The 13,424-nt window shown below is 54.1% G+C and overlaps 5 non-coding genes and 1 pseudogene across 5 annotated transcripts; 3 read left to right on the forward strand and 3 right to left on the reverse strand.

Moving 5' to 3' along the window:
• Nucleotides 1–1,640: 1,640 nt before the first annotated feature.
• LOC148631583 (U1 spliceosomal RNA) lies at nucleotides 1,641–1,798 on the forward strand. The gene has a single exon (XR_015934685.1). It is a non-coding gene; the product is annotated as a U1 spliceosomal RNA (small nuclear RNA).
• A 636-nt stretch (nucleotides 1,799–2,434) lies between these two features.
• LOC148631584 (5S ribosomal RNA) lies at nucleotides 2,435–2,553 on the reverse strand (annotated as a pseudogene).
• A 1,775-nt stretch (nucleotides 2,554–4,328) lies between these two features.
• On the forward strand, nucleotides 4,329–4,492 carry LOC148631585 (U1 spliceosomal RNA). Its single transcript, XR_015934663.1, has one exon. It is a non-coding gene; the product is annotated as a U1 spliceosomal RNA (small nuclear RNA).
• Nucleotides 4,493–5,128: 636 nt separating this feature from the next.
• On the reverse strand, nucleotides 5,129–5,247 carry LOC148631586 (5S ribosomal RNA). Its single transcript, XR_015934632.1, has one exon. It is a non-coding gene; the product is annotated as a 5S ribosomal RNA (ribosomal RNA).
• A 1,775-nt stretch (nucleotides 5,248–7,022) lies between these two features.
• LOC148631587 (U1 spliceosomal RNA) lies at nucleotides 7,023–7,186 on the forward strand. The gene has a single exon (XR_015934678.1). It is a non-coding gene; the product is annotated as a U1 spliceosomal RNA (small nuclear RNA).
• Nucleotides 7,187–7,822: 636 nt separating this feature from the next.
• On the reverse strand, nucleotides 7,823–7,941 carry LOC148631588 (5S ribosomal RNA). The gene has a single exon (XR_015934692.1). It is a non-coding gene; the product is annotated as a 5S ribosomal RNA (ribosomal RNA).
• Between the last annotated feature and the right edge of the window lie 5,483 nt (nucleotides 7,942–13,424).

Genomic DNA, 13,424 nt, shown 5'->3' on the forward strand with positions numbered 1-13,424 from the left:
TGTTATTCGTTTTGGCTATGGAGCCCTTAGCCTGTGCCTTGCGCCAGGATCAGGCCATTAATGGGATACCAGTGCCTGGAAGTGGGGGAGGAGAGGTAAAGACATCTCTATACATGGATGATGTCACCCTGCTCCTCTCTGACAATGCCTCAATTAGCAGAGCTCTGCAGTGCTGTGATCGGTTCTCTTTGGCTTCCTCCGCAAAAATTAACACATCTAAGAGTGAGATTTTTTATCAGAACTGGAGGGAGCCAAAAGAAGGACATGATCTCAGGCTGCAAGAGAAGAGAATTAAGGTCCTGGGGGTGTATTTTGGAGAAGAGATGGGAACAGTAAATTGGCAGAACAAATTGCCAATCTTAAACAAAAAACTGATGCAATGGAAGGACCGAGACCTCACCATGACAGGGAAGGTGCTGGTCATCAAAGCCGAGCTCTTGCCTGTCTTGAATTTTCTGGCTTCTACCTTCCCAATCCCACACCGTGTTGCGGCGGTGCTGAGGAGATTGATGTTTCAATTTCTATGGGGTGGGAAGCAGGAAAGACTCAGAAGGGAAATAATGTACAGGCCGCTACCCTCAGGGGGGAAGTCTGTCCCAGATATTGCTACGAAGCTGCTGTGCATTTTCCTGGCCTCTGTGCTGAGAGGCTTTGCAACAGCACCTGCAGCGCGTACCTGGACTTATTTTTCCAGGCTCTGGGTAGGTAGGGAGGTGTCCAGAGTGTGGGGTGTCAGACCCAAGCTGGACGTCCCACTCTCTGACACATGCCCTGCAATTTATGGGACAGTTAAAAGTTTTCTAAGATCTCACCCAATTGGCCATATTCCCCTCCGAGATGTCAGCGTCCAAAAACTGGAAGATTTCGTAGCACCCCAGAACAATAGGCAGACCCCTGTGGGCATTTTAACATCAGCCCAAACAAGGAAGGTGTGGAAACACACATCCTCTAAATTTCTGTGCAACATTCACAGAGATTTAGCCTGGAGTGTCGTCCACCAGTGCTTACCGGTACGAACTTTCTTGTACCGTAGGGGCCTCACCCCCAGCCCTCGCTGCGTTAGGGTGGGCTGCGGCGAGGAGGAGACTGTGACCCATCTCCTGTGGTCCTGCTTTTTTGCTAAGGCCTTCTGGGCACAGTTTGAAGATTGGTTGCAGGCTCTCTCGCCCCAATTTACCCTGACCGCTGCTTTCATCATATACGGCATCTCTCCTGTCAAGCTTCCTCCTGACGTGTTTGACAGGATCTGGGCCGTGGTGAACAGTGGGAAAGACGCCCTGTGGAGAGTGAGGAACATGGGGCTGTTCAAAGGCATCGAGGTCCCAGTCAAGGCAGCAGGTAGCCTGGCCCTGTTCATCACCCGAGAGAACTATTACCTCAGAGATCTGTGGAGAGAAGGGAGGGAGGAAGCAGAAAATCTGTGGGAAATAGAGAGCATTGGACAGTATCTCAAGAAACTGTGAAAAACATTATCATGTTTAAATAAAGAATGTGATTTGCACCAGAAAAAAAGAAAATTGTTGCTATGTAACTGTTACCGTGTCAAAATGTAATGAGATGTGATCATATATACTGTTTTAAGTATGTATATTAATGTAAAGCTTTCTGATTTGTGATTTCCTGTATTTTTTTGTGAAAAGAAAATAAAGTTCTTAAAAATCGAAATCGAAATCGGTTCACCCAGGGCGAGGCTCGGCCATTGCACTCCGGCTGTGCTGACCCCTGCGAATTCCCCAAATGTGGGAATCTCGACTGCATAATTTCTGGTAGTGGGGGACTGCGTTCGCGCTCTCCCCTGATGTGCTTGGTCCAAAATCAGATACGGGAGGGTTAGGACACCACGAGCTGCGTGGCTGCGGAAGGATCCCGGTTCGACAGGAGTGGACGCCGCTGCTGGTTCTCTCTGGCTTTTAGTTAGGGGTCCGGAGAAGCATCTCAAGCTAGTTCCACTACTCCTTCCGGACGTTCATTCCCTTTTCAAAGTCAGTCGTTTTGCTGTAGTCTGCGTTCTTTAGGCTGATTATCGAGGTTAGCCTTTATTTGGTCATGGGGGGCCTCGGTACTGTATGCTGAGTCTAAAGACAGTTTCACCCGTTTTCTGATTGCTCGGTTCTGTACCAGTGCAGACATGTCAAACAGTGAATGGCTGTACCTCTACTGTATCCGTGCTCAATGAATGAAATCGGTAACAAATGAATATATGTCTAGTTATACGAAAAACGAGTGGTTTATCGACTCATCTTCATTTGCAGATTTAGAGGCAGCTTCGATATTCGTTTTACAGACGGGTTTTTTTTTTTGAATATGGGTCACACACATGCCACAGCAACAAAACATCTCTAGAGATGAGGCTATAGATCACCTTTCCATCCTGCAGGTTTTCCTCCCAAAGCCTACGGCACCAACGGCGACCCCTGCTGGCCGGGAGAGCAAAAGCTTACAGCACCTGGTATTCCCAGGCAGTGTCCCATCCAAGTACTAACCAGACCCGACGCTGCTTAGCTTCCAAAATCAGACGAGATCGGGCGTGTTCAGGGTGGTGTGGCCGTAAGCGAAAGCCCTGGCGCCTGACTCGCTACTTGAAGCTGTGTGTGGCGGGGGTTCCGTGCCCCCCGAGCGGGACTGAAGGATCGTTCGTGTGCAACTCTTTGGAAAGGAGCTGCTTTCCAAATCGCATTGCGTGCCTGGATGTTGGCGAATGCGCTCCCTTGTGTTGACTCGTCCCGCACTGGAGGAGGACAAACAATCTGCACGGAGGAGCACCAGGCAAGTCTTCACCAGACAAAAACCTCCAGTGCACAGCACTCTGGAAACATTTCGGGGCTTTCGCGTGTTTATTTCAGCACGTAAAGCGCACCGGTCCAACACGTCGGCCGGGCGCGCGGCGCCTCCGCCCTCTTGTGGCCTTGCGGCGTCAGAGCAAGAGGCTCCTTCTCGCTGCCCTTCCGCTGTGTTGCAGGACCCGGAGCGCGCACTTTGTGGGGGGCGGGGGACCGCGTTCGCGCTCTGCCCCCGGTCTCTTGCGCGAGTACTAAATCTCACGGACAGGGGGGCCTCGTCATTGATTGTTACAGGTGAGACGGGGATTAGGAGGAGACCCCGACTGATGGGTAAAGGGGAGCACTAACACCAGAGGGACACCCCCGGCGTCTCTTTTTGAGAGACGCCCTGGGGTTTCCTAATGGCCAAGGAGGGTCGGGACCTCGGTTTGACCTCTGTTTGTGCAGCAGAGTGTCGCCATCAGGAGGCTGGGGCGTAAGAGAGCCACACAGCCCGCAGGGTGAGCGCTCCCTACTGGTCCCAGTCACACCTCTTGCAGGAGCAGCAGCAACCGGAGCTTTTCCGGGGTGGAATCTCCCATCCGGGTGCCGGCCAGGCTCACACCTGCTGGGCTGCCCCGGGGGTGAGCCCAGTCGAGAGTCGCAGGGCCAGATCTAGTCACCGGGGAGAAACGATACAAGTGAAGGATTGCTCGGCTCTCGGCACTTGAAAAGACCGACAAATGTCTCGTTCCCGCCGGAGCTGAATGTACCCGCATGTGTGGTGTCGTCTTCTTCCCCCGCCCCGCTGTGTTTGCTGTATTGTCTCTGAAGCCGGCCCCCCCGAGACGAGATGGGCTGTTCCTGTGCCCCAATTAACACTTTACAGGTGCCATTCCCCGGCATTGTGGCCATTGTCGGTGCTCACACGCGATAAGATAAGGCGGAGGAGAGCGGGGCATGCCCAGCGGCAGACATTCAAGGAGGGGGCAGTGCGAGGTGAGGTGAGGTGCGACACGCCGGAGCCCCGACGCAGCTAATGCGGAGCACTTGTTGGACTGGCATCGAAAGGACGTGTGCGCACGGAGCGAGCCTTCCCTGCGGCGGAGCGCGGGAACTTTCTCCCCCCCTCCCGCTGCAGGAGTTGTGTGCACTGCAGCGGTGCCGAGAGAAAAGCACAGAAGGCAGCAGGCTCTGGAGAGCAGGTAAGAGACGGAGCCTTGTGGGCAGGCGAGCAGGCCCGTTTTTTGGAAATTGCTGAAAAGGTTTGTTCGGTGTGTGGCAGGCGCACGTCGCGAGCTTGCGTGGCGATCTGCCGGTCTGGAGTTATGCAAATGAGGCCGAATTGCATCCCGGGACATGCTGCGAATGCGCAACGGCGACTGCAGATGTGTAGGAAACGGCGCGCTCGTTTTCTCGTTTTGCCCACACTTTTGAGTGTTAGTGTGGCGTGTGAGTGTGTGAAAGAGTGGGCCCAGCAGGAGGCGGTGGCGTGCGGGGCGAGGAGGTGGCCTAGGCTGCGCGATTTGTGCTGTGGGTGCGGGCCGCTTGCAGGGGCCTGTTTAACTCATACTTACCTGGCAGGGGAGATACTTTGATCAAGAAGGAGGTTCACCCAGGGCGAGGCTTGGCCATTGCACTCCGGCTGTGCTGACCCCTGCGAATTCCCCAAATGTGGGAATCTCGACTGCATAATTTCTGGTAGTGGGGGACTGCGTTCGCGCTCTCCCCTGATGTGCTTGGTCCAAAATCAGATACGGGAGGGTTAGGACACCACGAGCTGCGTGGCTGCGGAAGGATCGCGGTTCGACAGGAGTGGACGCCGCTGCTGGTTCTCGCTGGCTTTTAGTTAGGGGTCCGGAGAAGCATCTCAAGCTAGTTCCACTACTCCTTCCGGACGTTCATTCCCTTTTCAAAGTCAGTCGTTTTGCTGTAGTCTGCGTTCTTTAGGCTGATTATCGAGGTTAGCCTTTATTTGGTCATGGGGGGCCTCGGTACTGTATGCTGAGTCTAAAGACAGTTTCACCCGTTTTCTGATTGCTCGGTTCTGTACCAGTGCAGACATGTCAAACAGTGAATGGCTGTACCTCTATTGTATCCGTGCTCAATGAATGAAATCGGTAACAAATGAATATATGTCTAGTTATACGAAAAACGAGTGGTTTATCGACTCATCTTCATTTGCAGATTTAGAGGCAGCTTCGATATTCGTTTTACAGACGGGTTTTTTTTTTTGAATATGGGTCACACACATGCCACAGCAACAAAACATCTCTAGAGATGAGGCTATAGATCACCTTTCCATCCTGCAGGTTTTCCTCCCAAAGCCTACGGCACCAACGGCGACCCCTGCTGGCCGGGAGAGCAAGAGCTTATAGCACCTGGTATTCCCAGGCAGTCTCCCATCCAAGTACTAACCAGGCCCGACGCTGCTTAGCTTCCGAGATCAGACGAGATCGGGCGTGTTCAGGGTGGTGTGGCCGTAAGCGAAAGCCCCGGCGCCTGACTCGCTACTTGAAGCTGTGTGTGGCGGGGCTTCCGTGCCCCCCGAGCGGGACTGAAGGATCGTTCGTGTGCAACTCTTTGGAAAGGAGCTGCTTTCCAAATCGCATTGCGTGCCTGGATGTTGGCGAATGCGCTCCCTTGTGTTGGCTCGTCCCGCACTGGAGGAGGACAAACAATCTGCACGGAGGAGCACCAGGCAAGTCTTCACCAGACAAAAACCTCCAGTGCACAGCACTCTGGAAACATTTCGGGGCTTTCGCGTGTTTATTTCAGCACGTAAAGCGCACCGGTCCAACACGTCGGCCGGGCGCGCGGCGCCTCCGCCCTCTTGTGGCCTTGCGGCGTCAGAGCAAGAGGCTCCTTCTCGCTGCCCTTCCGCTGTGTTGCAGGACCCGGAGCGCGCACTTTGTGGGGGGCGGGGGACCGTGTTCGCGCTCTGCCCCCGGTCTCTTGCGCGAGTACTAAATCTCACGGACAGGGGGGCCTCGTCATTGATTGTTACAGGTGAGACGGGGATTAGGAGGAGACCCCGACTGATGGGTAAAGGGGAGCACTAACACCAGAGGGACACCCCCGGCGTCTCTTTTTGAGAGACGCCCTGGGGTTTCCTAATGGCCAAGGAGGGTCGGGACCTCGGTTTGACCTCTGTTTGTGCAGCAGAGTGTCGCCATCAGGAGGCTGGGGCGTAAGAGAGCCACACAGCCCGCAGGGTGAGCGCTCCCTACTGGTCCCAGTCACACCTCTTGCAGGAGCAGCAGCAACCGGAGCTTTTCCGGGGTGGAATCTCCCATCCGGGTGCCGGCCAGGCTCACACCTGCTGGGCTGCCCCGGGGGTGAGCCCAGTCGAGAGTCGCAGGGCCAGATCTAGTCACCGGGGAGAAACGATACAAGTGAAGGATTGCTCGGCTCTCGGCACTTGAAAAGACCGACAAATGTCTCGTTCCCGCCGGAGCTGAATGTACCCGCATGTGTGGTGTCGTCTTCTTCCCCCGCCCCGCTGTGTTTGCTGTATTGTCTCTGAAGCCGGCCCCCCCGAGACGAGATGGGCTGTTCCTGTGCCCCAATTAACACTTTACAGGTGCCATTCCCCGGCATTGTGGCCATTGTCGGTGCTCACACGCGATAAGATAAGGCGGAGGAGAGCGGGGCATGCCCAGCGGCAGACATTCAAGGAGGGGGCAGTGCGAGGTGAGGTGAGGTGCGACACGCCGGAGCCCCGACGCAGCTAATGCGGAGCACTTGTTGGACTGGCATCGAAAGGACGTGTGCGCACGGAGCGAGCCTTCCCTGCGGCGGAGCGCGGGAACTTTCTCCCCCCCTCCCGCTGCAGGAGTTGTGTGCACTGCAGCGGTGCCGAGAGAAAAGCACAGAAGGCAGCAGGCTCTGGAGAGCAGGTAAGAGACGGAGCCTTGTGGGCAGGCGAGCAGGCCCGTTTTTTGGAAATTGCTGAAAAGGTTTGTTCGGTGTGTGGCAGGCGCACGTCGCGAGCTTGCGTGGCGATCTGCCGGTCTGGAGTTATGCAAATGAGGCCGAATTGCATCCCGGGACATGCTGCGAATGCGCAACGGCGACTGCAGATGTGTAGGAAACGGCGCGCTCGTTTTCTCGTTTTGCCCACACTTTTGAGTGTTAGTGTGGCGTGTGAGTGTGTGAAAGAGTGGGCCCAGCAGGAGGCGGTGGCGTGCGGGGCGAGGAGGTGGCCTAGGCTGCGCGATTTGTGCTGTGGGTGCGGGCCGCTTGCAGGGGCCTGTTTAACTCATACTTACCTGGCAGGGGAGATAATTTGATCAAGAAGGAGGTTCACCCAGGGCGAGGCTTGGCCATTGCACTCCGGCTGTGCTGACCCCTGCGAATTCCCCAAATGTGGGAATCTCGACTGCATAATTTCTGGTAGTGGGGGACTGCGTTCGCGCTCTCCCCTGATGTGCTTGGTCCAAAATCAGATACGGGAGGGTTAGGACACCACGAGCTGCGTGGCTGCGGAAGGATCCCGGTTCGACAGGAGTGGACGCCGCTGCTGGTTCTCGCTGGCTTTTAGTTAGGGGTCCGGAGAAGCATCTCAAGCTAGTTCCACTACTCCTTCCGGACGTTCATTCCCTTTTCAAAGTCAGTCGTTTTGCTGTAGTCTGCGTTCTTTAGGCTGATTATCGAGGTTAGCCTTTATTTGGTCATGGGGGGCCTCGGTACTGTATGCTGAGTCTAAAGACAGTTTCACCCGTTTTCTGATTGCTCGGTTCTGTACCAGTGCAGACATGTCAAACAGTGAATGGCTGTACCTCTATTGTATCCATGCTCAATGAATGAAATCGGTAACAAATGAATATATGTCTAGTTATACGAAAAACGAGTGGTTTATCGACTCATCTTCATTTGCAGATTTAGAAGCAGCTTCGATATTCGTTTTACAGACGGGTTTTTTTTTTTGAATATGGGTCACACACATGCCACAGCAACAAAACATCTCTAGAGATGAGGCTATAGATCACCTTTCCATCCTGCAGGTTTTCCTCCCAAAGCCTACGGCACCAACGGCGACCCCTGCTGGCCGGGAGAGCAAAAGCTTACAGCACCTGGTATTCCCAGGCAGTCTCCCATCCAAGTACTAACCAGGCCCAACACTGCTTAGCTTCCGAGATCAGACGAGATCGGGCGTGTTCAGGGTGGTGTGGCCGTAAGCGAAAGCCCTGGCGCCTGACTCACTACTTGAAGCTGTGTGTGGCGGGGGTTCCGTGCCCCCCGAGCGGGACTGAAGGATCGTTCGTGTGCCACTCTTTGGAAAGGAGCTGCTTTCCAAATCGCATTGCGTGCCTGGATGTTGGCGAATGCGCTCCCTTGTGTTGGCACGTCCCGCACTGGAGGAGGACAAACAATCTGCACGGAGGAGCACCAGGCAAGTCTTCACCAGACAAAAACCTCCAGTGCACAGCACTCTGGAAACATTTCGGGGCTTTCGCGTGTTTATTTCAGCACGTAAAGCGCACCGGTCCAACACGTCGGCCGGGCGCGCGGCGCCTCCGCCCTCTTGTGGCCTTGCGGCGTCAGAGCAAGAGGCTCCTTCTCGCTGCCCTTCCGCTGTGTTGCAGGGCCCCGAGAGGGAACCCGGAGCGCGCACTTTGTGGGGGGCGGGGGACCGCGTTCGCGCTCTGCCCCCGGTCTCTTGCGCGAGTACTAAATCTCACGGACAGGGGGGCCTCGTCATTGATTGTTACAGGTGAGACGGGGATTAGGAGGAGACCCCGACTGATGGGTAAAGGGGAGCACTAACACCAGAGGGACACCCCCGGCGTCTCTTTTTGAGAGACGCCCTGGGGTTTCCTAATGGCCAAGGAGGGTCGGGACCTCGGTTTGACGCCTCCCCCGAAGGACGGCGCCTGTTTGTGCAGCAGAGTGTCGCCATCAGGAGGCTGGGGCGTAAGAGAGCCACACAGCCCGCAGGGTGAGCGCTCCCTACTGGTCCCAGTCACACCTCTTGCAGGAGCAGCAGCAACCGGAGTTTTTCCGGGGTGGAATCTCCCATCCGGGTGCCGGCCAGGCTCACACCTGCTGGGCTGCCCCGGGGATGAGCCCAGTCGAGAGTCGCAGGGCCAGATCTAGTCACCGGGGAGAAATGATACAAGTGAAGGATTGCTCGGCTCTCGGCACTTGAAAAGACCGACAAATGTCTCGTTCCCGCCGGAGCTGAATGTACCCGCATGTGTGGTGTCGTCTTCTTCCCCCGCCCCGCTGTGTTTGCTGTATTGTCTCTGAAGCCAGCCCCCCCGAGACGAGACGGGCTGTTCCTGTGCCCCAATTAACACTTTACAGGTGCCATTCCCCGGCATTGTGGCCATTGTCGGTGCTCACACGCGATAAGATAAGGCGGAGGAGAGCGGGGCATGCCCAGCGGCAGACATTCAAGGAGGGGGCAGTGCGAGGTGAGGTGAGGTGCGACACGCCGGAGCCCCGACGCAGCTAATGCGGAGCACTTGTTGGACTGGCATCGAAAGGACGTGTGCGCACGGAGCGAGCCTTCCCTGCGGCGGAGCGTGGGAACTTTCTCCCCCCCTCCCGCTGCAGGAGTTGTGTGCGCTGCAGCGGTGCCGAGAGAAAAGCACAGAAGGCAGCAGGCTCTGGAGAGCAGGTAAGAGACGGAGCCTTGTGGGCAGGCGAGCAGGCCCGTTTTTTGGAAATTGCTGAAAAGGTTTGTTCGGTGTGTGGCAGGCGCACGTCGCGAGCTTGCGTGGCGATCTGCCGATCTGGAGTTATGCAAATGAGGCCGAATTGCATCCCGGGACATGCTGCGAATGCGCAACGGCGACTGCAGATGTGTAGGAAACGGCACGCTCGTTTTCTCGTTTTGCCCACACTTTTGAGTGTCAGTGTGGCGTTTGAGTGTGTGAAAGAGTGGGCCCAGCAGGAGGCGGTGGCGTGCGGGGCGAGGAGGTGGCCTAGGCTGCGCGATTTGTGCTGTGGGTGCGGGCCGCTTGCAGGGGCCTGTTTAACTCATACTTACCTGGCAGGGGAGATACCTTGATCAGCCTGTAGGTGGAGTGGTTGGATTGTTTTTCTTTAGTTGGAAGCAGTGTTCGATTTGCGGTTTTTGAAATGGCAACCTTTGGATCCCGTAAGAATGCTGTACGTTTTGAGCTCTTGGATGACCTCTTCATGGATCGTATGCAGTTCAGCAGAAAAGTGTTACAGAAGGAACTTGGCTTTGAACCTCGGCACTTGGATTTCATCTTCGCTCTCCCAGGTCAGAAAGCATTTGAGGTTGTATTTGCTACCTATCCTCTGTTTGAACAATGCGTGGATGTGTTTGAGGCAAAAAGAGGCAAAGTTCCTGCACTTGAGAAGATCAACTTGCAGCCTCTGACACAGAGAGAGAGGAAAACGGTGCATGTTGTTATGTTCTCGGAACTGGCAAAGACGGAGGACATTCACACCTGGCTTAACCAGTACTGCACCGTCCACCATGGAACTGAGGTTAGAGATGTTGATGGTATAAAAACAGGAGCAAGGAAATTCGAGGTTCGCTTGCTACCGGACAGCGTAAATGGAGGCTTAAGGCACCTGCCCTCTACAATCCGGCTGGGCGCCTGCAATGGCTATGTGTTTTATGTGGGACAACCAAAGGTGTGTCGGCGCTGTGGTGCTGTGGGACACCTGGCATCGTCCTGCACTGTGAAATGCTGCAAGACCTGTGGCAAACAGGGACATTTAGCCTCTGACTGTTCAATGCTGCCAAAGTGCAATTTATGTGGCTCGGAAGGACACGTTTTTAAGAACTGCCCTCACGCCTACGCCAATAAACTCAAAATGAGAAAGGATGAGGCAGTGCTTGTTTCAGCCAAACCGGCCCGAAAATCCAAAGCAAACAACAAGTCAAACAAAGAACCCTTGTTGGACAAAGACTCTCAGCCTCCAGCCAGGATCAGTCCTGCTGTGGCTCCGGGGCTGGTGGAAGAGAAATCCACTACGCCCCCACAACCGCAGACTGCACCAGACAAGCACGAGGGTTTGAAAACCCCCGAGAACAGCGAGGACCCCTCCCCCACTCCTGCTCCTCAGAACGAGGGCCAGTGTGGGGCCCCCCGGTGGAGCGGGTCCAGCGAGGATACCCAGGATTCAGCGGAGCTGCTTTTCTCAGACTCTGCAAGTGCTACAGATGCCCTCCTCTCCTCCATCCAGTCCATCACGGAGGATCTGCAGCAGCTGGTGGGTGAGGGGGAAGAGGAGACTGGTGCATCGGCTGCACCCCTTTCCCCTCAGTGCTCCCAGGAGCTGGACTTGAGGAAAAGAAAAAATGACTCTGTTTTCTCCCCGAGCGAGGAGGAAGGAGAGCATGGCGATGGGGACAGCTGGAACCTCTCCACCCCTCCCTCTACCCCCTTCCTTGAAATGGACTCTGTGAACGCTTTTACTGCTGCCACCCTGATGAAGGCTCATTCAGAGGATGGCTGGCAGGAAATTGGTAAGAAGAAAAAGAAAAAGAAAAAGGTAACAGGTGAGACCGAAGAGAAATGTGTTTTGTAAAGACTGGTTCCACTTTCTTATGTAATATGGCTCTTAACATAATTTCTCTTAACACAAGAGGTATCAATGACAGAGTTAAATGCCAGTCTGTCTTTGATTACCTCCAGCAGAGAGAGGGAGATGTGTTGATGTTGCAGGAGTGTGCTTTAGCCTATCAAGAGAGGTATAAAAGTTTTGAAGATAGGTGGGATAAAGGGCCTTCTGTTTGGTCAGGGGACAATAACAACAGAGCCTCTGGCGTGGCCATTCTTTTCAAAGGATGGGCATTCAAATTGAAAAGTATTCAGAGGGTCATAGATGGCAGGTTGCTGTGTGTGGATGTGGAATGGGGGACCGTTAACCTGCGGCTAATCAATGTGTATTGCCCTACTGACGTAGGAGGAAGGGTGGAGCTACTCAAGGCACTCTCCCCCCTATTGTTATGCAGCACAGACGTGATAGTGGGAGGGGATTTTAATTGTATCTTAGAGCACACAGACAGGCAGTCTAGCTCTCCGATAAAATTGGATTCCAGCTCACTGGCCCTGCATAACTTAGTTCAAGACTTTAAACTCTCAGACACATATAGATGTATATATCCCACAACAGCAGGATATACATGGTCAGGGAGGAATAGCAGCTCCAGAATTGACTATTGCTTTGTCTCAGAGAGAGTGAAAGTTGTTGGGGTCACTCTTCAGCCTGTCTTCTTCTCAGATCATCAGGCTTTAGGGTGTAGAGTGGAACTCCAGGGCGGGACTGTCTTTGGCCCAGGCCTCTGGAAGCTCAACACAAAGCTGCTAGAGAACGAGGGGGTAGTATCCCGCTACAAGGAGAAACTATCACAGTGGCTGTCCTTGCAGTGTCTGTACGGGTCAGTAGGAGAGTGGTGGGAGGAGGTGAAGATGAGGACAAAGGCCTTTTTCATGGCTGAGGGAAGGAAGGCTGCTGCCAGACGGAGAGGAGTGCTAGCCAGGAAACAGAGGCAGCTGCAGCGTCTCTACACGATGCTGCACAGTGGCTTCGATGTGCTCGAGGATATCGCCCTTTTAAAAAAGGACATCCGGAGCATAGCCGAAGAAAGTAGTCGAGGAGTGCTGTTAAGAAGCAGAGTGCAGTTCTTGGAAGAAAATGAGAAGTGTACTCGCTTCTTTTTCAGGAAAGTGGTAGGCTCCAAGACTGTCATGGAAAGTGTAGTTGATGAGGAGGGACGAGAGAGAACAGAGCCGAGTGCTATCCTCTCCTGCACCGAGGCCTTCTACTCAAGACTGTACAGCTCTACAGAGGTAAAGGATGAAGATATTCATTTTTTTACCTCAAAGCTAGAAAACATTTTGAGTGAAGAAGATAGGGAAGTACTTGAGAGGGATTTGACAGTAGAAGAGCTGAGACAGGCTATGGAGAGCTTACAGAAGGGGAAAACTCCGGGTGCTGACGGGCTCCCTAAAGAATTTTATTGCACCTTTTGGGATCTGCTTCAGGATCCGCTACTGCTCCTATTCGAGGAAAGCTACAAGACAGAATTGCTGCCTGACTCCTTAAGAGAAGGCACTATCTCTCTCTTGTTTAAGAAAGGAGCAAAAAATGACATAAAGAACTGGAGACCCCTCAGCCTGTTAGGCGTGGACACTAAGATCCTGTCCAAAGCCCTTTTCCTGCGCCTACAAAATGTAGTGGCCTCACTGGTAGGGAAAGAACAGACTTGTGGGATAGCAGGACGCCTGATGAGCGACAACCTGGCCTTGTTGAGGGATGTCTGTCTGTACTCTGAGGATCGCTCCCTCCCTCTGTGCATTTTAGGTGTAGACCTAGAAAAGGCCTTTGACCGCCTAAACCGGCAGTACTTAACATCGGTACTTGAGCACATGAAGTTTGGCCCCATCATGAGAAAGTGGATTAACCTGCTGTACACAGGTAGCAACAGCAGAGTCATGGTTAATGGCAATAGATCACGCACCTTTGAAGTCTGTTCAGGGGTGAGGCAGGGCTGCCCATTATCCCCCTTGTTATTCGTTTTGGCTATGGAGCCCTTAGCCTGTGCCTTGCGCCAGGATCAGGCCATTAATGGGATACCAGTGCCTGGAAGTGGGGGAGGAGAGGTAAAGACATCTCTATACATGGATGATGTCACCCTGCTCCTCTCTGACAATGCCTCAATTAGCAGAGCTC

The sequence above is a fragment of the Lepisosteus platostomus genome, unplaced genomic scaffold (assembly GCF_059453375.1).
Source record: "Lepisosteus platostomus isolate fLepPlt1 unplaced genomic scaffold, fLepPlt1.hap1 Scaffold_75_H1, whole genome shotgun sequence".
NCBI lineage: Eukaryota > Metazoa > Chordata > Actinopteri > Semionotiformes > Lepisosteidae > Lepisosteus > Lepisosteus platostomus.